The 26,304-nt window shown below is 38.0% G+C and overlaps 1 long non-coding RNA gene across 1 annotated transcript; it reads left to right on the forward strand.

Moving 5' to 3' along the window:
* Nucleotides 1–10,647: 10,647 nt before the first annotated feature.
* On the forward strand, nt 10,648–22,925 carry LOC122786348. Its single transcript, XR_006362435.1, has 4 exons — nt 10,648–11,016; nt 12,997–13,059; nt 15,087–15,353; nt 21,514–22,925. It is a non-coding gene; the product is annotated as an uncharacterized LOC122786348 (long non-coding RNA).
* Nucleotides 22,926–26,304: the final 3,379 nt, after the last annotated feature.

A 26,304-nucleotide genomic window follows, 5' to 3' on the forward strand; every position in this document is an offset into this window, starting at 1 on the left:
ACCCCGTGATGGACGTGTGCGAGAACCAATCAGGGGCTGACGTGCGATCCTTGCGTCCAATCAGCGCGCGGTGTCAGTGAAGTGGGCCGGTCTGTGAGAGAGGACATGACGGAGGTGACGGCCATGTTCTGCACTAGTGTTTGTATCCCTCCGCCTCAGTATTTACCTTTTGCATGATTTTGCATGTGGAGAAAATGTCACTGTATCCCCGCTGTGCCCTGCCTGATTTACATAAGTCTGTCCGCTAGACCGTTTGTTTTTCACAGCTTTAGTCCTCTTCCAAAGAGAGACGTGTTAAAGAGACATGTAAAAAGATGTGACTCGTTTATCGTGTCAAGTATTGTCTTGTGTTTTTTTTTTTCTTTTTTCATCACGTCGTCAAACGTTACGGTATCACGACCAGTCAGTCGCCTCTTGGAAATTAGCATATGAAGTCAAAATATAGGTTTAAATAAAATATTAATTTAGCTCTGTTTGGTCTAATAAATGTGCTAAATGAACAACAACAAAACCATCAGGCGCAGTGTAACATATGCCCTATATATAATGTAAATCTCTGTAGGCCTATTTTACATATAGTCACCTCTACATAGATATCACAATTGTGTATGTGCAGGGTTTTTTTTTTATTCTGTGTGATGTTGTCTTACACACGTTGTCTTATATCTGTTGATAGTTATTGTCTATAATACTGTACCTTATACCTTGGATTCACAGGCCGCATGCAGCAGGCATAGCGATGAGCAGTAGGCTTATTTCATTTATTTGTTTCTGTTTTCTCTACTGTCACATTTAAATGACTATAGTAAAAAATAATAATTAATTGTAATATCCATAATTTAGCAGGAAAATGTAAGGCTGGATTCCCCACTGGGGACATCTGACCCAGGACCCCACACACTGAAGGGCCTCCCTCCCCCTAGTGTGTGCTCTTCCTCTCTCTTTGTTCTTGTTTCACAGGTATCCCTGATTCCAGAATACCACAGCTCAAATACTACAACTATTACTACATATCATACAGCTCCACATTACTGTTAAATTTAATATTACCCTCATCCTTCTCTGAGGGTCACATGAGGAGATGGACCGTCATCACATCAAAACCTGGACGAAGATGATGAAGATTATGGTGATGATGATAACTGTATTTTATTCATTTTTGAATTGCTCCTGGTCTATATCTTTTCATCTTTCCTCTCTCTTAGGAGTCAAATAGTGTTTGTGATGTTGGGCTACATAAATAAAATTGACTGTGAAGTACATGTAGATACTGTGAAGTGGTGTTTGTCTATCATCTAGTATGTGCTCACCAGGGTCTTTCAGAAGACTAGTGCGTACCTATACACGATTCACAATACAGAAGCAGGAGGTTACAAAAGGTCTTTCGGCCTTCTTTTCTTTCTTTTTTTACCCTGTAGCTTACAAATGTGTTAACTCATTCATATACAGAGTGCACGACTCTATGTTCACTTCATCGTGTTACTGCAATGGCATTAATGTTCACCGACTCTCCAGGATAACATTATTTTTCTTTTCTATGGGTTTCCAGGCAGACTTGTGTCCTAGTTTATGAGCATTTGCTGTTTCAGTGTCAGCATTGCATGGATACAACTGAGAATAAAGAGGCTGACAGAGATAAAACACATGACATCTTGGAAAAAAATACCCCCGAAGGGCCATGTTGGATTAGAAACGGAGTATCAAAGTCTGGCTTGATGTGAGCCATTGTTTTATTGTGTTTTTGTGCCCAAAGTAAGTGTCCAAATGCTGCTACAACACACACATAATATCTGTCTGTCTATCTGTCTGTCTATCTATCTATCTGTCTATCTATCTATCTATCTATCTATCTATCTATCTATCTATCTATCTATCTAACAGCATGTTGTCTCTTGTGGTTTTAAATGCCTCCAAGTGAATCAGAGAAGCAGGCAGAGAAGGCAGTAATAGCACGATGACCTGTGTTCTGATAAGTTCAGAGTGACTTGGATGAAGTCCAGCAGGACATAGAAACTCATCTTCTGTAGTACAACAGTGTCCACAGGCAGACATAACAAATTAAACGCTGGGCAGACGGGGCAGAGAGAGATCAGGCAGCACAGGAAGAAAAAAATCATTTGAAGAAGGAATTGGCCTCAGGCTCCTTAAAACAGAACAGAGTGGGCATCTGTTAAAAGTCCTACAACAGCTGAAGAAAACTATTTCCACAATTTAGCCACACACACACACCTCACGCTCCTCATTGTCTGCCATGCGTTTACCATAGGAACACATGTTTCAACACATATCAGTTTTATGACACTATAGCAGAAGCTGATCTGAGTGTTAAAATAATAACAGTGAATAAACTCATTCACTTATTAGGGTTTTAATCAGGATATTAAGCAAAACCAAAGATGTTGTTTTGTGGTTCCTGGTTTTCACCTGCAAAAAAGTGGTTTAGTTACACTTTCAATTAAAAACTGGACAAGAATATTTTTGTCATTCTTTCAAGTTAACTTTAATTGTAAACTCAACTAGTCACACGACACTGTAAAATATTCGATATGCATATTTACTGCTACTGAATGAGTGTTATGGGCTAGAGATGGATAATGTTTTCTACACTGTCCCTGATAAATAAATAAATCTGCATCTTACTGGGTCTTAAATACTGTACTTTAATAGTAAGTTACTTGATCGTTATATAGTAAATCTCTGTAATATGACAACTGTTTATTGCAACTACACATATCACTGTGATTTATAAGTATTTTCCTGTATAAATAAAAACATTTTTACTATAATCTCACAGTAATTGTGTCTTACAGAATATTACTGTGATTTACCAGTATTGTGCTGTATAAATACTGCATTTTACTACATCACAGTTGTGTCATATTACGCTGATTTTTCTACAGTATATTACCAAAGGTTTTTCCCCTGAATAAGTACTGAATCCACCTGTGAAAATCCTGTAATAGCGCCTATAGTCATTTCACAATAAAACATACAAATATAGTATTATACTGTGAATATGCACAGTTAAAGTCTGTGAAGCCGTGGAAATAATTTACGGTGTAGGAATGGACAGCATATTTATTTACATTAAATTGTAATAGTAGTTTTAAAGGTATTTTTTTACAAAACCAATTGAAAATCTATTTCCTTTTTATGGATAAAGTATGTGATGTAGGTTTGAATTATTCAGCAAATGAAACACCTGACAAACTAAAGTGACTACATAAATATTTATTAATCCTCTTTAACTTTTAATAACCCCTAATGGTTAAAAATGTATCATGTATAAGTGTCTCATTAAATCAGCCAACCACTATAAGTTATGTTTCACAACTTCCGAAAAAAAGAAAGGACAACAAACTCAAGTCATCGTGTTCACAAGAGCAACCTGAACAAAGGGCAACATAACAAGCAAGACTATAGCTTGACAAATGTGTTTCCATCCCTCTGACTGACCAAACCTGAGAGGTCATCGTATCCCATCTCCACGCCTGGAAATGTGCTTTACTTTCACCATGGTAATGACAAAACAAACCAAAGTGCTCTCCATCACGCTCCACCCGACTCTGCTGCCCACTCACACTCCATGCTGCCTCCCACATGTGCTCCACTCTGCCATCATGGTACTTTTTTATGATCTCATTTTATAGTACAAAGTGTTGTCATACTTGTTACATGTGAGGGTGTTTTCAGGCTTAAACCTCAATTTATTTAATGCTCACTAGGTTAATATATGCTGTGTTGTATATATATATATATATATATATATATGTATATATATGTATATATGTATATATATATGTGTATGTATATATAATATATACATATATATGTATATATTTACTGTATATACAGCCACGACAGCAGTGCTCTGAGCTCACTGTTAATAATGCAAGAATTAGTGACATCTACTGGTGAGAGAACAGAGTCCTCCACTCATCCCTCCCTTTTCCATGTGCTTCAGGGATTTACAGTGTCCTTTGCATTTCAGAAACAAGGTCATTGTTTTTTTTGTTTTGTTTTGAAACTTCCTCTTCAAAATGTGAAATATATATGTCTATTAGTCCAGTAGGCTTATTCTAAGGCTGAGGGATTCAAACTAAAGTAATTATACATTGATCAAAACATACTTATGTGTAGTATGTTCAATCAATTCCTGAACTAAACCATGTTTAATGGACATTTAAGTGGGTATTTAGGAGCTTCTGCTTCGTTGTCCAATGAAGAAATCTATAAGGACTATATTAGAGTATATGAAAGGATTTTAGTTTATTCAGTTGTCATGGAGATGTGGACATGCAAACAGAGTAATTGTTGCGTTCCACTTACTTTTTCTTGGAATTAAATCAGATTTTAACAATACTTTCACTCAATTACATTTCAATGACAAATGATCAAACTCGAATTGCTGCTAAAGAGCCCGTCAAACGATTGAAGGCTCTGGTCAAATCTATGAAGTGGACCTTGAGCTTGGATTGTGCATCTCGCTAACAGTCCTACATTTAGTCCTTATAGTGCCATCATCGGGTCAAAGATTTCAATTTCTCATATACAGTATATATTAAACAAATGCAGCACTTATTTCAAGCCTCAGTAGAAGTATATTGCAAAACAAATACTGTTTGTTAACATGAAGATCACATTTATTCATTTCTTTATTTTAGGGATTCAAAACCCCTGTGAAGACACACTTTTACCTCCAAACTGCTTTGTTTTTTAGGGTGATACATGAGATGACTGATGTGGACGACTGAGGAAGTAAACATGATAGATGTTGCTAGATGAAGAAACTATATGGAAAAAAACATAAATAAATAAACAAATAAATAAGGTAGCCAAAACAGTACATGGTGCTCTTTGGTTAGTGTGACTTCAGTGATCTCTCTATTTCACCTTTCTTTGGAAAGAATAATACATAATTAGATATCAGCTAATGCTGCCTAAAGCACAGATAATACAACTCAGAATTAAACAAATGCTTAATCAAACCTGGACTTTTTTTCCCTCATACCCTCAAATTTAATATTCATCATCACCAAGGAATTAGAACAAAGATGGTGATGCCAAATTCCACAAATATAAACAACTTCACTTTTCATTTTCAAAGCTTTAATCTAAAAAGCATCCATGGCCAAGAGGAAAGGAATTGGGCTCATAACCTGAAGGTCCCTGGTTCAATAAGGTGAACCAGGGCTGGGGTTCCCCTGAGCAAGGCACCCTATGCCCCATTGTACCGCGGGTGCAGATAAGTGCTGCCCACTGCTCTTGCATGTGGCTTGTGTGTGTGTTCACTACTAGTGTGTAAGAAGGATGGGTTAAATGCAGAGGTCAAATTCACTCTCACCATTGGTGTGTGTGCAAAAATAACTCATTCTTCTACTCTTCTTTATTAGACTGAATATTTTCAAATCAAACCTTTTGAAGCTATTGTAATGCAGAAATGTGTTAATAGAAATATAAAATGTTCCCATGGTGGAACTTCTTAGAGTATAACATCGACCAATGTCATAACAGTGTTTTGAAATGCTGCCATAAATACGCAAAACAATATTGTTCTGTTAATGAGAACAACACCAGGGACAGCTGTAATATGAGGCATTTGCTTGGAGGATTTAAAAGCATCTAAAAGCTGCCACATGAAGACAGACTGCTTTTATTTATTTTAGGCAGTCATGGCTAATTTCCATTAGAAGTGGATTGGCTTGGATTTTAATTCATATCACTGTTTCTAATGTATTTTTAGGAAAATGATATAGACAGATATAAAGTAATCGTTGTGGGAAAAATACCAAATCCCTTTAGTATATTTACCTTAAAGAGTCAAAACTTTAAAGCTTTAAACCTGTGTATACTTTGCTTGTCATTAGTTCATTTGATTAATTAACTGATGTTTCACTATTAGCATCTGAATATTTTGAAAAGGGCAAAACTACTGCAGTACTGTATTTGGCCGTGTGGGGGCAGCAGATAGTCTGGACCAGGATTTAATAACCCTGAGTGTAATGAACATATTGTCCACACGATGGCATCCACAGTATATAGATAAAAAAAAAAACATATCTGGTTGTGATGGGCTCTGTCTTTTAGGCTCAATTCATCAAATTGATTTAAGAGGGATGCAAACATGAGGTCAAATATCTCACGGATATGTTTTTCATGAGTGTGAAGTCAATAATTCTACACACAAAAATGACACGTGAAAGGTAAACGTGACAGCAGCTTCTCAGACCTGTATGTTTTACTATGAAGTAATCATATTAATCTAACATGTACGGTATGATAGGTCTACATTCATCACATGTGCATAAACATGTCCAGTGAAGACTGAATTGTTGTTTTATGATGATTTCCCAGAAGTTACATTTGTCTCGCAGCAGATCTGGAATATAATCTCAGTTTCTGTACCTGTTAAACTTGTTTTTACGAGTGCATTCAATCGTCACTGCTGCACTGAAATCCTGTCTATTGGTGGAATTAGTTTAGTTGTTTAATGTTCTAAACTAGTAAACGAGTATTCGATGGCAGAAAATGCTTTTCTTTTGAAATCTGCAACTGCATGCCAAATGTTAACGCGTTTTTTTTTATTAAGAAAAGAAAACAATTATCATTGACTTTGAAAAATAAATGACAATCCGTTTCCAAATAAACCTCGATGTGACCCGAATGACAGGAATCAGTTTTGTGATATTAAAAGTTTAGGTTTTAAAACGTTTCTGTTTATAATGTCCGGAGGAAGCCCTGAAACTATACCCGAAATCAAAGCTGATCACTTTATTCAGAAATATGTGCGCAAAAGCCTGTAGTTGAATGTGTAGAAACTAAGTGACGCTCAGTGACTTTGTGTTTTCTTTCAGTGAAAAATATTGAATTTCTGTCAATTGAATGCTCAGCTCAAATAACATTGAGGTTTATGTTAAATGTTTTTTTTTTTAATCATCCAGTTCAGTTTTAGTCCTGTAAATGTATTTGTTGACTCGCCCCTTCCCGTTTTTAAATATATGCTTATTTTAAAGTATCACATCAGTTAAAAGACATATGTGATGAAATTAGGTTAAATTATAAATTATATGATTATATTGTAGGTTGACATATACATGTATGTGACATATTTCCATTTCTGTCACCACGGATTAAATTAAGAATAAAATGAACGCCCTTGACTAAAACATACGATTTAGTGAGGGTTGAATTTACTGGAACACTTTCACAAGTACTGGCTAGAAAACAGTCTTAAATAAAAAAATATGATGGTGTTGACCTTGTATTGATTTGCAGGTGTTTTGTGAGAATATGAGGTGGAAATATCCATGTCCTGTAATTTAGATTTTACATTATCTTCAACACTAAACAAGTAAAATATGTTTCCCTGTCAATGTAGATATATACATTTCACAAACTATAGATTCAGTCAGCTATAGTAAAATAAATCAGTAAATTTAAAGTCTGTTAATCTTGGACATGTATCTTTTACATCTAGTACAAGTACAGCCCAGTCAATTGTATTTCAATGGAAGAAACTCTTACATCCCAGCAAAACGTGAGGAAACATATTTAACATGGTGATGATATTTCTAGACAGACAAGAATTTGATTTCCAGTTGGAAACCCCCCCAACAGGAGTTCATATCAGCTTTAAGCATGTTGAAGATTTACATGTAAATAACAAATCCTGATCCATATGGAGAACTTTGGGTCCTATTGGCTCTCATGGTAATAATATCGATCTAAAATGTCTTAAAAGTTTTAAAATACAATGACTATAAAGACAATATTTGTGCAACATGCCTTCAATAACACGGAGAACCCACGCGTTCATTTATTATACACCACCACGTCTCATTAAGCTCTTATTCAAATCAGAGGATCATCATTTGAATATTGGCGCGACATGTGGCTAAAAGGGTGCCAGCACTGAACTCACACATACATGGGTACAAATGCACAATCGTGGTCAGCAGGCAGAAGCACAAGTCACATTTACAGCAGGGGAGGTTTAGAACAAACTGGCGTGTTTCTCGTCAGCGTGCGTAAAAGCTGGGTTTGGCGCGTTACGCGCGCTGCCTCTGTGTTCAGTGAAGCGCTATAGGATAGATGTATATATATAAATGGTGTCTGGGCTGGCAGCAGTAAAACAATGGAGTGATGCCGAGGGTGGTTTACTGCTGTCAGAGGCTCTGAGACAGAATGTGACCCACCAGCCAAAAGAGTGTCTGCTTCTCACGGCCCGAGTAACGAGTGGAAAAGGAGTAACGTGGATACAGCGATTTCAACAGAAGACACAGGATGGATTAAAACCACTCAATATATGAAAATATGCAACAGTACATGCCGTCCTTGAATTAATTGTAAACATTTGAATTATCCAGGAAAGGCTCAGAGAGGTATCCTAGTAATAAGTCTATAACAATATGTTGTATTTTGCAATATAAAACCTATCAATATATCATAAGTTTATGTATTTTGCAAACACACATTAAGACATCAACAAAGAATATTTTGCATCAGACTTGAAAAAATGTTGTATATAATACAATTTTAAACTAACTGACATTTTATCATAATATTTATCCATATCAATGTATACGACAGTGCAGACCTCAACCATATGCAACTGTATACTGCTGTGTAGTGAATGAATGCAGGTTGTTCTTTACTTGAGTAATGACATTATATTCCACTACCTCATCGAAGTTAATATGATGGTAAATATCCATTCATCCATTTTCTACCACTTTATCCTCCACATCGAGGCTTGACATAGAGGGGTAGACAGGGTACACACTGGACTGTGTGCCAGCTTTGTACTGGATAAATAGACAATTTCACCCCAGTTCCATATGGACCTAATATAATACTTCTATTGATATCAATAGTAAATGCAGCTTCCACATGAACAAAAGCATTAAATATATACAGTAAATACAATTGAGTAAGAATGAAACAATCGCCACAATGGGACCAAACAATGCTAAAAAAACACCAAGCAGCAGACTTAGAGTTTAAAATGATTCCAGTCACAATCCATTTTCTGTGGGTAAGGAGATCTATATGCCCAAAAAATAAAAACGTCAAACGTACAAATACTAATTAAGCTTAGCATCTTCATATAAAGGTTTTTGTGGAGTTTGGTGTCTTTGTGGTTGATCAGAGTCGTGGTGTCACATTATTAAACTAATTTGGCCTAAATTAAATTTAGTTTTCATGTGGCTGCTTAAAGTTGCAGGCGAGATTTGTGTATGATGTGGTGAATTGTCTCTGTTGGTAATAAACTTGAATTATCTCCTCACAGCTCATGTGTACGCTGCGGAAAACAGGAGTGTTTGAGTCAGTGTTTGATAAAAGGACTCATAATTGTCCCGCCTTGTTTTTAAATCCACTAATATCACATAAAGAAACATGATTACTCTATACGTAAATTAATTCACCAAAAAGATACAGACAGACATGAGCTCATAGCTGTTGGCCTTATATGTAATATATTCCTGCAGTGTCAGTGAAGGCATTTCCACACTTGGAGTCTAGACGGAGCAACATGACTGACTTAACTTTATTTAATGCAAATGATGAGAGTGTCTATAGGCTATGCATATATATGGACAGACTGAGGGCCCATACAATAACGTTTGAGAGTATTCGTCTTTCAGGCCACTGAAAAGAATTCTTCTGTGATTATCATGATAATCAGTCAAGCTGGAGGAACTCTGTACAACTTTCAGCCGCAGTCAGTAACCGACATATTTGAGACACAGGGTGAGAAGCCACATTGAAATAGGATTGTTAGGAACATTTTTCACAGTTTTCCCAATGGGGAAATAACTTAATGTCCTTTAAAAAGATGTTAAGGCCCAGGTCACCTCCCATATCCACACTGCTAACTAGAAAACTGCTGCTACAATCTAGAAATCCAGTGGTTGAAGGAGAAGGAGACAATGTGCTTGCTTTGTGAACCTGATTTAAAAACATCAAGTGAATAAACCAGTTGGTTTATGTAACTGTAACTGTTTTATGTTAACACCAATGTGTTTATGTTTTTCCTTTGCTTTCTGCTTTGTTGTTAATTCTATGTCCACGTTTTGTTGCTTGTGTGATTGATTGAAAAACTCTGTAAACTCAATAAATAGAAGAGAGAATGAGAGGATGAGAGGATGGTTGGCCGACAAATAAGACACAGCAACAGTATGTTGTAAATATGAAAGTATAAGAATGTATTTGCAATTTAAAGATAGAATAAGTTGGAATATGCACAGTTAAGAGTTCCCTTTACACAGAACATTAACATTTGGCATAAATAATAGTATTTAGGTTAAAAAAGAAAGATCAAAAATACACTGCCTCATAAATGTAGTGACATAATTTAAATAGATGTCAGGAATAAAACATAACCAGCATTATGAAGTCATGTATGTTGGAAAATAACGGCCTCATATTTTCTCTATGGGAATCTGAGTGATGTCTGGTGAGAGGGTGAGTGGTGGTGCCACCGTGCACTTCTTCATGCGCCTGTTGGGGGCGTGAGAGACGCAGCCATAGGTTCATATTCTAATTACATCGTCCGTCTTGCATAATATCAAAAATCTCAGAGGGTGGGAACAGTGTTACCTCACTGAGTCACACACAGGGGGGCGGGACTTGGACCGCGTATATGATTTAGAACAAATGAGATGTTAAAGCATTTGGAGACAACAGTGGTGTTGGAGATGTAGTCCTCCGGGCGGACAGCCCCAACTCCCCTGCTCGGTGAGGGGAGGAGTGGACCACGGCTGAGGATGAGGAGGAGAGACTTGTGACGATGTGAGAGAGGGAGGAAAAAAAAAAAACACAAGAGGACCCATTAGATAAAAAAGGACGGGGCCAGGGGGACGTAACGATGCGTCGTCGCCACAAAAGCTCAATACGCCGCTCATGAACGCGCTCATTTGGCTCCCAGCATGCCGCACGTCCGGAGGGACCGCCGGGTACCAGGAGCTGATCCAAGCCCCCGTGTCTAAACCCACTGCTGCATCTGAAGAGGAAACAGTAAGAAACGTGTGGTTTTGTTTTACTATTCTGTGCGGTTCTGTTTCAAATGAGAGTGTTTTAACAGAAAACCTGCAGAGGAGAGAAGAAGGAGAGAGAGAGCGAGAGAGAGAGAGAGAGCGCGAGGGTCTGTGGTGCGTTTAGACTCTAACATGCTGTTATTGTGTGTTTAACCCTTGACTGTGTGAAAAAAGAGTGAAGTGTGTTTAGAAGCCGAGCACATTTTCCTCCCAGAGAGCCCTGCTCTGTATTCACATCACTTTAAGATGCATGAATGATGAGCAGCAGCAGAAATATGTAAGATAAAAGGCTCAACATCATCTGTGCGCAAAAGCATCATCATCCTCATCCTCATCCTCAGCAGCAGCTCAGAGAAGAATAGTTTCACTTGTGGCTGCAAACACTTTTACATGAGGATGTTTGTTTGCTATAATCTGACCATGAAGAGAGTGAAGCCATTTGTAATCTTAGTATTTGGTTGAGTGACTTTTGCACATGTTAGTCACGTGTGATCCCCCTCTCACTAGTCCTGAGAGCCTGTGATTAGTTATTAACCAAACTATATTGATAATAACATTAAAATAATCTCCTCCTCTTCTCTTCCCACTCTCACAGAGAATGTAGGTAATTTACTATATATGAGAAATGACTCCCACACTAATGAATTTACCTCTAATGGTAAACAGTTTTGGTGTTTCCTGTCAGTAAAACAACTTATTCTCCTATCTAATTTAATCTCTTCTGTGGTGCTGACCCCGGATTAGACACATGCTCTATTGTTGTTCCAGGTGTTACATAAGTGTTACCACCATCTACAGTCTATTTAAAAGCGTCTTTCTCACTGTTGGCTTTTGTTTTATTAACTTATAATTATACAATGGTGCACTTGATGTGTAACGCCGACCTGTGCCGGTGCAGTTTGGTGTCACGTTGGCCTCAGGCGGTGCAGCCTCTCACAGCGCAGTGTTAGTGACGTGTTGGGCCTGTTGGCTGTCAAGAGATTACGCGCTGAAAAGACTAAACATGTGGGGAAACGCGTAAAAAAAGCGGGGGCAAAGGTGATTATTGTAAATGAAGGAAACAGTGACACGGTTTTCTGCAGCCTGGGATTAAACAGTGCGCTGCCAGAATAGCGCTATTACATAAGGCCTATGCTTAATCTGAGTGAGATTTTATCACACCTCCCTCTCATGCATGCATATATACGTTATATATATCACATTGCTCTATTAAAATATAAGTTAACATTTTACAATATTAATTCATAACATATGCTGCGCAATATATTTACATATATTCTTTCAAGACTCAAAAGAAAGTTCACAGCACAATATATTTAAAAACAGAGACATCATATAAAGATTAAATCATTTATAACACTAAGTCGTGCATGCACAAATGATGATTTCCATGCAAACGTTGCACAAATGTCACTCATGCAGCATAGACTAACTTTTGAAGCTGAACACAATAATTCAGGTGATCTATGGATGACGCAGAAACATGACTGTGCACTTCACGGGAAAAATCATGGGAAGCCAATGAAGGGCCATGCACGTGCAGTGCATAAACCCACTGTATGAGGCTCCCAGACACGGAGATATTTACATGTGTAAACGTGAAACGACGCGTCAGGGGGGCTGATTACTGTGCAGAGAGACACAAGTCAGTTGTATGATTTGAAATGGGGCCGCCGAGAGTATGAAGCAGCAGCAGCAGCAGCACGGGAGCCTCATGATGGTGCAGAGTCAGTGAGGCTGAACAAACCTGCTGAGCTGGGCAGAACCAAAAACTGGACTACTAGTGACCTAGTAGGCAGATTTCCCAGGTGTGAAGTTTTTCAGGGATTTTCCAGAGGAAGAGGAAAAAGGGAGGAGTGATGCATTTCATTCACGTGGACGAGAGTTTTTTCAGCTGTTCATTAATAATTTTTTAATAGAGTTTAATAGATGATCTATTTTTTCTCATTTCCACCCACAGATTAAACTTTAACTGCCACAAGATGCATCAGAAATGAAGATGAAGGCCTCCTCTGACTTCCAGGTAAATATGAACGATCACACTTTTGGTCCGATAATGGATTCATTGACACTTGGCTCTTAAAGTGGTTATAGCTCTCACTGCACCTCAACAAAATTAGAAGTATCATCGTCATCATCTTTCTCTCCCACACATCAACACAAACACGCTGAGTGTATTTAATTATTGAGTCTTCCTCAAAATCATTAACACCAAATCCTTTCGCGGTTACTTTGAGTGGGCGCGACTTTTACGATTAAGAAGAAGCATTTCCCACTTTATTATAGACAAGTTATCTGGAATGATAACTTAAATATCGCCGCAGGGGATGAGAAGTGTTAGTGGTAGACAGTGATTTACTGTGTATTACTGTGAATATATGTATATATATATACACACACACACACACACAGTGTTTCTTCAAATTGTGCCTCTGTTTCTTAAATGTGAATTCTTATTTCCTTGATGTATTACTTTTTATTTATTTAGAACAATGTCTATTGAACAACACGACAACAGACAAAATATGCACCAGTAATAGAAATATGAACTCTGGTAATTCTAATTGCGAGAGAGATATTCTAGTAAAATAGTAAATTCTAATATTGCCTCAACCTTTAATAAATGATTTCACTTTTACTATCGGCACCCAAATCACCAGATAAACGCATAAAATGAGGGTAAAACACCTTCACACAAAGACACACTGTACATATAATAGCCTTTGTGACGTGTGTCACGGCCTTGCAGAGTGAGAACCTGCAGCAGAGTAAAGTGATCTGCACTAATGCATGAGTGTTGGCAGAAATCCAGAGTCACACGAGTTTAATTCATCCTTCCTTCGATTTACGGCAGACGTTTCCCCATCGTGCAGCGCGTGAAACACAAATGTAAAACATGTAATTAGTCTGTGTGTGAAAGGCAATAATGTCTTTGTAGGTGGGTTTATTTATTTTTTCCTTTTAGAGGCAACAACAGCATTAACGGTCGTTCTCTGTGTTTTTTAATTTTACTGACTCCAGACACGAGCCCGTGTATGTGTGTGTGTGTGCGTGGTATTATAACGCATTAACGGAAAACATGCGACGTTTGTGACGTCACTTTCATAACTTGTGTTTATTAGGGATAATAATAAGAATAATATTAAGAATAGATTCTATATTTGATATAACATATAATTAGGGTGTGTTGGCTATAATGTCGATATATCTGATATCTGTAGAAATCTGCTTTATATAAAAACACAAACCTCCAAATGCAAATTAAAGTAATGTGTAGATTTCAGCCATTTTCTTCATTTGTTCTCTTCTCTTTATGCATGAGTCTCTTTAATCCCCATATTCCACCTCTGTTATAGATTTTTCTTGCTTTTAATATTTTAACAGTAGGTCATTTTTTTTTAAGGTAATGATTAAATATATATATAAATATATTTTAAAGTAGAGCTGTAATTGAAAGTGTGAAAAGAAATGTACTGTACATGTTTAAGAATCACGTACAGCCACAATAACTCCAGATAGGACTTTGTACACAATATAATTGAGTATTTACCTAGTGTGAAATGAGTGCATGTGTTATATTTCGCCTTTTACACTATGCTGTAATGTTTTCTTTATAGGAGTGTTTGTGGAAATTATTCCCCTCAGTGCTATTTTATCTGCAAGCGTCTGATGCCCTCATAAAGCTCCTCACTGTTGTTGTCTTTAGTTCACTTGGATAGTTCGCTCCGATGCTTTGTTTTGAATTCCTATAAGAGCCCATTCACATCTCAGTCGTATAAAAACACTTAATAGCTCGGAAAATGTGTTTTCCCAGCAGTATCCCCTGTGAATCTTTAGTCATGCTTGTTTTTCATCTCATTTCACTGAGGCGTCTTTAGGACCATGTGATAAATCATCTGCATTAGATATATGACTACGACTACTTACAATCATTATTTCCAAACCCTGGATTACGTGGGGGAAAAAATAGTAAGAAGGGACTAAAACAGCTTTGTTGTCGTGAATTAGCCCTTTAAGCATTTGCCCTCCTGTCACTGTCTGTCTGTGCAGGTGTATGGAGGTGGTGTGAGTTGGTGGAGGAGAGCTGCTGCGTTTGCAGGCCTGAGGGGTTGTCTGTTATCTTTGGTTATCTAGCTGTATGAGTCATGTACATTCTTCATAAAGCTAGATAACCGAAAGTAACAAGAATCCCATTACATGCCTGCATGGAAGAAGAAAACGGACTTAACAAAAAAAAAGAAAGAAAAGAAAAAGACAAAAAACTACTGGAGAGGAACTGATTTCAGACAAAGGATGCTGCAAACCAACAACGTGAAGGTATGATGCTGTGTTACAGTATATAAGGTATATAAGGCTCAATGTGTGTGTTATAGCAGCAAACCATATACAATCAACATAATACTACCAATTATAAATAAAACAAACTAGAGTCTTAAAATCAGAATATTGAAAATGGTTAAAATAGCTCACACTGTCATCCAGAGAGGCCTCCAACTGACAGGTTTAAGTCCCAGGAGATTAACACAGAAGTGTCTGAAAAAAGCACGAAAAAATAACACTGAAAACAAATTACAGCTAATAATAATAATAATAATAAAAATGATTTCATGCTGCTGTTGAGGCAAAACAACATCTGGTGTATTTGAAACCAAAATGTAGACTTCAAATCAGGTCAGACTGTCTTCTTTGACGTCACATTAATTTACTCTGTCCAAATATTCCTCTGGAAATACTTCAACTTTGATTATGTACAAAGTATAATTTTATTTTTCTAACTTTCAATGTGTCTAAATCTATGAGTTGCATGTTAAAATCTTGGTATAGTGACTTAAAAAAACAACAACAGTTGGCATAGACAAAAAAATCCCCAATTTCAAGTGAGTTTTTTTATCAATGCTAAGAGAAAGAAAATAGACTGAAGTATAACATCCAGTTGTAAAGGCTGTCAGTCAGACATCTGTGGCCTTTCTCATCATTTTTCTTTGAGTTTACAGCAATAGGCCTCTCTGACAGCACATGACACAAATACGTCAGCAATGCACAGACCACTCAGTGAATGAAGAATGAAGCGATTTGTTCCAACAATAAGATCAATATAAGTAAAAGGTGAAGTGAAAAGATCAAATAAATGTCCTTATTTCTTAAAAATACAGTTCAGAATTCCAGTTAGACATTCACAGTAAGCCTCTCTTTATCACCCTCTCTCTCTCACACACACACACATGCACACACGGGAATTACTGCATCTAATTGTATTTTGATCTGGGTTAGAATTTGGCCTCAGTCTGTTTCTAATTAGCCTGTTTTTTTTTGTTCCTTTTTACCAGTTCCACAACATAATTGCCTAAATTTCAGCTTCCTCCACAGTTCTTTTATTTATTTATTTTCTTTAGAAGCAAAAATGTGTGTTTTTTGTTGTAGTTGTTACATGAGCTGTGAATAACACAGGAAGCTTCGGCTGCAGACATCTGCACAGGGAGATCTGTGTGTCTCTTTAATCACCTTCATATAATTTACAGTGTATTTTTGGAACATGGATGCAGACATTCATTTCCAGCTGAGATATTCAGAGTCATCAGTGTGGCACAGAGGCAGCGCTGGTGACTGGAACAAAACAAAGAACACCTCGAGAGGCAATTAGCAGCACTTTGCAATCATATGGAGCATCTCCACTCTAGTCGATGCTCTTCTGCACTTTTTCCTCTCAGTGGACTTTGAAACAGCAGTGACAGTGTAGCATCAGTGGGACAGTTTGTGTGTGTGTGTGTGTGTGTGTGTGTGTGTGTGTGCATATGTGTGTGAGCGATACATCCCATTTGTCAAGAATAAATATTATTTGGGGAATTCACTTTATAAAAAAAAATCAAAAACAATCTTTTAAAATGTCTATATGAACAGCATATTAACTCTAAACTGAATATTCTCCTGGAAAAACCCTTAAACTTCCAAACCGTGCTTCCCATTCCTTACTATCAATATTTAAATGATGGTATAACTAGTTATATATTTTTATGTAAAAGGCTTTTAAGCCTCAGCTTGTTCTGGCTAAAGGAAATTTGTGTCTTAATTATGAGACGTTTTTCATTCACGTGCTTTTTGCAGCATGAAGTCAAACTGTACTTTCTACACACACACACACACACACACACTTCTTTTTTTTTTACCCCCTCATTCATTTAATTATATTCTTTTCTCTTTTTTTTCCCAGCTCAGATTCTCAGATGGTTGGTTCTGATTTGTATGCATTTGCATAATGAATGTCATTTGCATGCTCAGGGGCAGACCATACCATGAGAACGGCTGTGTTGGTTGTTTTTTGTGTGTGTGTGTGTTCATGCATGGGCACATGTGTGCGTTCATATGTGTGCAGCGTATATTAAGCACATGTAAATTACACTTTTTTAACACTAACAGACCAACAACGGGCTGTTTTCTCACCCACAACGTATAAACACATTGTTCTTCCTCTCTGACATGTCAGTGTGTCCACGTGTGTGTGTGTGAGAGAGAGAGCGAGTCTTTGTGTTCATATGAATTCCTTCTGTTAGTGTAGGGCAGCATTCTGATGATCATGCCACTCTGTCTCTCTTTTGGTAACCGTTCAGCAATTCACTGACTACAAGAGTGAAAATAACAGACTCCCTCCTCAGTCCCATAATCCTCCTGTTCTCCGACCCCTCCCTTGCCAGTTTGTCGTCCTCTCCCACATGGCAAGTCACAGTCCTGCCACCATCTTAGGTGTTAAGACTGGCACAAAATGGCAGCTGGAGAAGGGGAACGTAGATAGCCAGCGCTGCACCTTCCCCCACATCATGTTGGCCGCGATCCTTTCTGCGCCATTGGTTGCCTCAAGACAGTGTTAATTACTGCCAGCGTGTTAATTGCAGAGATCGCCCCCATGAGACACGCGGGAAGAGATGAGATAGGAGGAAACCGTGGAGCCAGTCCCTTTAGAGGGTTGACAAGCTGGCATCTTTAAGGGCAGCTGCGGTTCCTGCGTCGCTTTTCCTTTCTAGTCCGTCGTCTCGCTGCAGATGCTGGCGGTCGACCATTTTGTGGATTTCCATTACGCTCAGATGCTGGCGGTCGACCATTTTGTGGATTTCCATTACGCTCAAAAAAAACCATCTAGCCCGTTTTATTTCAATGGCATTAATTACAATGCATGTACAGCATCCATGTGGTATTTATGCCGCATGCTTGTGCAGACAGCTTGGTTTGATGATGTTGGAAAGAAAAAAAAAAACCCGCCTACAAGCTCGATGACATCCACAAGGAGCTGTAATTAGTAACAAAGCGGTCTTCATAAATCTCCACTTGTTATCACACATTTTTCTTACACGTACAGTCAGCTTCATATTCGGGGGTTTCAAAGAAAATGTGTTGCCATATGGAAAATGTTTCACTGGTTCCCACATTGTAAGAAACACCATTACAATAGGTTGTAATGTAAATGGAAAAAGGTACAGTGTGGAACATTTATGTTGCAGCTGACTATCCCATATAAGTGTGTTGGTGAATCTCTGTAGCCTTCAGTTCGCTGACAGTGTGTCCACTGTGGGCTTCTGTAAAAACATGGTGGTCTAAAATGATGATCTCCAAAGAGCTGACCCAGTTACTGTCATAAATTAAATATCTCAGTCTGGAGCAATAAAAAACTACTTTCAATTATTTTATCTCCAATTTCAGCAAACATTAAAATAATTTTAGTTATATTTTCCCCAGTGGACATTTAAATAATTTTGCTACCACTTTCAAGCCTTATTTTTAACTCCATTGAGATTCTTTGGAAATTCTGACAACAAACATTTGGTTTTGAAAGGAAATCACAAGTCAAAACATTTTTAAATTGTCTCGGAGGGGCATGTGGTCATTCAGCTGTCATCAAACTCTTGTTTTCACACCAGTGTCTGACTCAGGGACAGATTTAAATGTTGTAAAGCACAAATATTGTTAAATATAAGAAAAACATGCTGTTGTTTTATTTCTGAGCTTTACTAGCATGCATTTTCATTGTTAACCATGAACAATTAAATTTAAGTCAAAGTAGGATGTATGGGGTTCTCTTAGAGCAGCTGCATGTTTAACTTTTAAAGCAGGAACCTTTAACCGAATAGGCTCAAACCCATTGGTGTTGTTTTCTGACCTCAGCACTTTCACCACACGCAGAGAAATCCACGCTGTAAGTGTATGAAGACAAAAAAAAAAACTGCACTGAGTAAGTGAGTGAGGAAGAAAAGTCAAAGGAGGAAGGAGATTGGGGGATTGAGAGGAGGGGGCAGACAGACAAGGAGAGGGAGTCTGCGACAGTGAGATCTCAATAGTGAGAGGACTTCTTTGTGTTTCCATGTGAGGTTTGTTTTGGGGGCGCAGGGGGCGCTAAGAAAAGACGGGATGAGGAGAGGGTGGGGATCTTATCCCGGGCCCTCAGACAAGCGGCACATTGTCCTCCACAGTGTGTGGCGGCACTTGTGGTGTAACGCCATTATTTAGGCCAGTGGAGAGAACGGGGTCTGGAGACCAGCTTAACCAAAACGCCAATTAGAGCCGGATCGTCCTGATTAATGGACGAGGGAGATTGGTAAACAATGCCGGCCATTGTTAAAGCCCTCCCTCCTCACACACACACATATCCCACTGGTTTCTTTCACACAGCAGACCCTCAATCCACCCAGACACATGCATGCACGCACGCACACGTCTGCCATGCCAGCGCTCCGAGGCCTGCCATTAGCATGCTGCTCTGTCTTTTTATTTCCGCAGCCAAAATGGAAACTTTGTGTAGATCCTTGGAAATCGGCACGTAAATTAAATTTAAGTTTGAGTTTAGTGGCAGAAACATAGAAGATAAATGAATTAAGAGAAAGTTTGTGGTAAACGTATGGTAAAAAAAAAAATTGTAATGATCCAATGCTGAAGATAAATCTTAATGTGTTTAATGTAAAATTTGATATAAAAAAACGTAACATGAGTCACTTCATGTTGCAATTTGACTGGAGATTACTGGGCTCATATGTTAATCACACGCTATGCGCTGCTTGGCTCTGCATTTCAATACGTCCCACTTTATTGTTTTAAAGAATATGCACTGAATAATTAGCCACCACACACTCCAATCAGGGGCATGCCAATGTGGGGTTGCCATGGCAACCTCATCAGTTTCTTAGCCCCCTCTCCTTCCTCCCGTGTTACCCTTTCCACCCCCACCTTCTCCTCCTCCTCCTTCTGCCTGGCTGCAAACAGGACGGAGGAAAACAAAGCGTGGGAAAAACACTTTGGTGGCTCAGACAATGATTGTAGGGGTAAAGACGAGAGGAGAGGAGAGGAGAGAGTGTGATGTTGGTGATTGGTAGAGCAGCTTGTGTCTAGACTGGTTGTTTTGGAGTTTAGTGGTTGGGGGTTGGGGGCATATTTTACTTTGTTGTCTGGGATGAATATTTGTATGAGATGTTTAAAGTATTTAGATGTATTGATTGGAAAGTATCACGGTTATTTGACTTATAAGATATTACTTGATTATTATTTCTTTAATCTGGGTTATGACTCCACTGAATGTTACCAATGTGGGCCAGTTTTTAGGAGCCATACTATAACTTATAGTGAAGAAAATATGCAGTATGCAGTGTTATAATGTTGATGAGTTGAGTAAAGACTAACAATGTGTAGAATACGGCCGAATGACATGCACATGCTTAAGTTTTTTTGTTTGTCTTGAAAAGTCAAGCAGAGTAATTTATAATAAAAAAAAAAGTATGTAAGTGTGTGTTTAGATTACTCCACATAACCTCTGGTGGTTACATTCATTTTTTTGTTGATTAGCCATTATAGTGTGTGAGTCTGCTCCCTCTGTTATTAGTGGCTACAGGCAGTGAATGAGAACAGTGTGTTAGGAGGTGATACAGTATACAGTAACACGGATTATGCCTGCTTCAAAATCTCACAAATGTTTGTGTTTGTGCATATGATTTCCATAAGTCACCTTCGGACTCTTCAAATATTTAACAGTTTCTGTTAAATATTTGTTGTGGAACACTTTTTTCTTCCCCCCAGTTATCTTGTACCAACAAAGCTGAATCTTTCTACAAAAACAAAAGAATGTGAGTTGCACACAGAGTACAGGGTGTGTTTGATTATAATTGCACATATAGATGCAGTTTGTTAAAGCTTTATTTAAACAGGATCATCTCTTGGGGTCTACTCTATGTCTTTAATCTGACCCCACTCCTGTAACAAATGCAGTAAATTCGAACCCAGTAGAGTCAGATTAACTGGGGAATTGTGGGGATCAAACCTGCAGAAAATATATTGTGTTGCTCCAGTTCTGTACTCGATGTATTATTAGTAAAGAACCTATAAAAAAAATGTACATCTCATCAAGCCACTGCATATTTGTGTGGATGCAAAAACGTCATATAAATGTGATTATTCTTTACTCTGAATATCATTGTCTGATGCCCACTCTGCTTCTTCATTTAAGGTTTCTGATCAGGTTGGAGTTTGGGTCAGATCAGCTGATCTTTGGACTACGGCCGAGTCCAGTTGATGCCCATCCCCCCCACAGCACAACATCACTGTTAACCCTTGTTTCTCATACTGGAGGATGTTACCACCATCTGCACAGTGGACACAGTTAAAACTGTCATTGACGACAGATACAAACTGATGAAGCAGATACAGCGAAATAAGGACATGATAACTGATATTCGGCCAAGACTGAAACTATGAGTGCATCCGTGTGTTGTTGTTGTTGTTGTCGTACACCATGGTCTCCAGCCCTGCTCTGTGCAGCTGTTCAGAAAACATGTGCACTATAGATGTATATGTAGGTCACGGTGAGACCCACACACACATGCACTAACATACATTTGCAGTTGAAAGTAATTTTAAATAGGATGTAATAAATGTTAGGGAATGACTACAGTAGTCCATGTTTTGAGTTTTTAGTGTAATTAGTTCAACAATTTAATCTCGATGTAGAATAGAGAATTCAAATGTATATGTCTGCATATTGAATTATATTTCTGTCTTACATATTTTAATTGTTTTTGCCTCGTGTAAATTTGGTATTTCAATCATATTTGGTGACAATCTGTGTGACTTTATTACTTGAAACATTTGAAATTATTTTTTGTGCAATTTAAGTATGAACCACATAGCAGATATTTTTTAACAGCAGTTAATTCTTAACTTTTTTTAAACAAAATATTTGACATGAATGCATTACTGGTAAATATAGTTGTTGTACATCAAATATTCTTTTATTAGTAACAATTCATACTTCATGCTTACACTCTTTATTAATGTTTATTCCCTGTTCAGTGCACCAGAGAACAGCTGGGCATATTTAGTCTGATTTGAAATTAATCTTTACATTTAATCTATGCAAAAGAAAACTAGAGGAAGGTGTTTACGTTTGCACTTTTTTTGTATTTGCGTTTGCACATTAACAGCTAAATGTATGGGTTTGGTCTGAGAGCAATGTGATGTTTTACTCGTGTGCACTGTACGAGCACAGGTGCAATGTGTGTGTGTGTGTGTTTGCGTGTGCGTGTGTGTGTGGAGGTTAGTTGATCTATTATGATGATTTAATCACTTGCTGCCTTTATTGCACGTCATATTTGTCAAATCTGTTCCTCTGACAATGTTCTGCAACAGAATGAATGCATTTTACCGATGTAACTGCAATCATGAAACATTGTATGTGCAACTGAATTTGTGTAATTTGTGTGAGTATATTTAGAGGGACTGAGCGGGTGGCGTTATTTTGCACTGTATGACCTACTGTTTCAAGAGTCACATATGCGTGATTTGCACAAGTTACTGTATTTGAACTATGCAATTGTTTACAGTTAATGTAATCAATAAAAGTCTTGTTTACAAAAATGTGGATTTATGTCTACTTCTATGATGTATTATTTCTTGTCTTGTGACTTTGTTTGTACTTAAAAAATATGAAGAACCTTCAAATATAAATTTGCTGACCAAATATTGCAAAGATGAATTGATTAATCTTCTTTGTTGGCTTTGTTGGATTGAATTGCCAATGTATAAAACGAGAGCGGGGGATTATTTACAGAAATGAAAACAGAAAAAAAGCCATCATTGAAGGTTCTTGGACATTTTAGATGTGACATGGATTATATTTCTCGCTTGCTGTCCATCAGTGCAAGTTCATTTTATTAGACCCATAAAACATAATAATCCACATTTAAACTGCAGGTAAGAAGTGTTAAGCATGACATGTCATCAAAGATTAAACTAAAACACTAGTTTCACTGATTACAAGGATCCAGACAATTAATTCACAGCTTAACATTGTATTTACAGCGTGCAAAGACTGTTTATGTTTATGTTGTGGAAAAGGGGTTTAGATGTAGCTCCTCAGAGATCCATTCTTTGTGGAATTGGTTCATCAAACTACCTGGCAACCTCAGGTCTCTGGGCAGAATGAGAAGGGAGGACAATACTTTTTATTTGGCATCTATATTTGTGACTCTGGCCCCAGTATCAGACGACAGTAGACCACATTATGTTAAGATCTTATTCAGTCGATTCATTGTGTTTGATGGACAGATGAAGAGTTATTCTGTGGAAATTGGACCTCTATGTCTATATATATTTATAATGTATATATATTATCTATCATGTAAGGATGGAGCATGATGAGATTCCTGTATGACTCATGATTGTTAGATTACAAAAGCTTGGTATAGTTTACACATAATGCATTAACTGAGACTTCCCTTCTATGAAATTTGAGGTGGATTACCCAGTATTCGTTATTAGGCTGAATTAAGATTGAGAGGATTGGATAGTTGAAATTTTAAATGGCTTCACTGAGATTTATCGTCTGTTTATAAATTCCGGAACAACTAAAAAAAAATAGAATATGCAACACTGAACTCATTAGAGACTGTAAATCATGTTCATATGAGCATTAACACAGTTACTGATTGATGTTTTCACACTGTGTACACTTGTAGGGTTAAAAACCCACGTCTCATCTGGATGATGGGCTGTGTTTGGCCGTCGTGCCACAGCTGCTCTTGAAGAGAAGCAGATCAGTGGATGCAGCTGCTGCTGCTGCTGTGCTGCATGCAGCATCTGTACAGAGCGGCTCCCATAAGCTCACAGTTTGCATCTTAGAATACAGTAATGCACCACTCCTCTGGCTTCAAGCCACAATAAAGGACAACATATAATGACTTAGATTTGGGTCATTTTGGAAATGTAAATGTGAAGCTTCACAGTTTGGACATTTGTGTCACTTTCCTCGTGTCTGAGTGACTCATCATACCAAACCCACAACACGCCATGTTTTACCAATGTATGGGATTAATTAACTGACCTTTCACTTGTTTCTACCTTTAGCGAGGTACAATTTCAGAGCTTAACAATTCACAAGCAAGTTAGAATTAAATGGCAGTTAAACAATAAGCAATCATCGCAGGAGGCAAATGTCAGCTCAATTAGGAATGAAAGATGTTCTCGAAGAGAAACTGCGATCAGCATCATTTATACTGGGACTCTGTCTATTTTAAGATCGAGTTCTATTACAATAACTCAGGCTAACGTAAAGGCATCTGCAATGAATTTCAAATAAACCCGCTTGAGATTTATAACACTTGGGTTGTCCAAATCCTATTAACTGGTAGTGTATAACATTAGGCAAAGATCAGTACTCGTGTTTAAGCATCAGCACCTCTACAGCACTTCAGTAAATGTGAGAATTAGCAAATCAGAGATTGGGTTTAAAGTGTGAGATGACAGGTAGGCCCTCTGCTGCAGTCAGAGCAGCAGACCAGCCTCCAGACGGCACGAAAGTTACAGGGACCGTCTGATTGTAATGGAATCAATAACAAGACAATAGCTCATGTCTGGGAGCAAAATCGTGGGAAGTGCCACCAAGGGCCTGATTAGCATTCTGTACTGTGAGTCCCTGTAGTCCCGTCTCCTGGAGCCCCCCGACCCAGAAGTAAAGAATGGCTGCACAGGAGGGGAGGGGGCAGAGATGGAGGAGAGGTTGCAGAGGGCCAGACGGGGGATACGGAAAGTCAAGGAAGACAGCTTCACAAAGACAGGCATAGTGCTGGGGGTGTGAAAGTGTGTGTGTGTGTGTGTGTGGGGGGGGGGGAATGAGGTTGCCACACCAGAAATCCGGCAGTGTGAGGGAACTGGGTTCAAGTTCATCTGCAAATCCTTATCTGCATTTTGAGGTGCAAACTAAGTATCTCCAGCTGAATTTTGTACGACTGCGAACCTCAGTCTAAATCCAGTGTCTACATTAAGATATAAAACTGCAAAAAAATATTGGAAATGCTTTAAACCTATTAGATTCAAAAACATCTACAACATCAACAACATTAACAAACTCTAATTATGGGATGTACTGTACATATTGTGCTAAATGACTAACTTAACTAAAACTTAATTGTGGATAAATCACTACATAAATTAAAGACCTTGGCCTGTTGGAGGTCACAAATTGACATGAAGAGCTCTGACCTCAAGGCAAATGGACAATGGTCACTTCCTCCCCTAATTCACCACCTCTTTACACATAATTGACTATTTTAATGTGTGTATGTGCATGTGTGTGACACACGGGTGGCAGAGTGCGCAGGGTGGAGGTCCCTCTGGGTGACCCTTTTCAATGGCCTTTAAATCCACAAGTTGTTTGACCTTTGAACTCTTTGATTGTTGCTCTGTGTCCATGCAAGCTCTCAAGGACTTCTCATAAAAGACACCTGTGATATCCCGCTGCTAAGTTTTCATGGTGGCTCACCAAAAATGAACAGCAAAAAAGGTGCCAAAAATGAAGGTAGTCATTCTGTGGAAAATTGGCCCCCTTTCATTCAAATGTGATGACATCAACAGAGACGCAAAATAATTAAAATAGTCAGTATTAAAGGAAAGGTTGGAAAGGCTGTCCAGGGGTTGACTATATAAAAAAAAATTATATACTGTATATATATATATATATATATATATATATATATATATATATATATATATATATATATATATATATATATGCACATACATACATATGTACATATATACATACACACACACACAGTGTATATAGCATTCCCACTGCAGACTCTTGTTTCAGACCCTCCACTGGAGTCAAGATGTTTTTGAGAAGGGTATTGAGGCTTTTAAGGTTTGGTACAGTAAAGTTAAGTGTCCGACACGTAGCAGCTACAACAGCTGCTCTCTGATGACACATCATGGTCAGTTTCATCAATTTCTTACACAAGTTACA

The sequence above is a fragment of the Solea senegalensis genome, linkage group LG20 (genome assembly GCF_019176455.1).
Source record: "Solea senegalensis isolate Sse05_10M linkage group LG20, IFAPA_SoseM_1, whole genome shotgun sequence".
Lineage (NCBI taxonomy): Eukaryota > Metazoa > Chordata > Actinopteri > Pleuronectiformes > Soleidae > Solea > Solea senegalensis.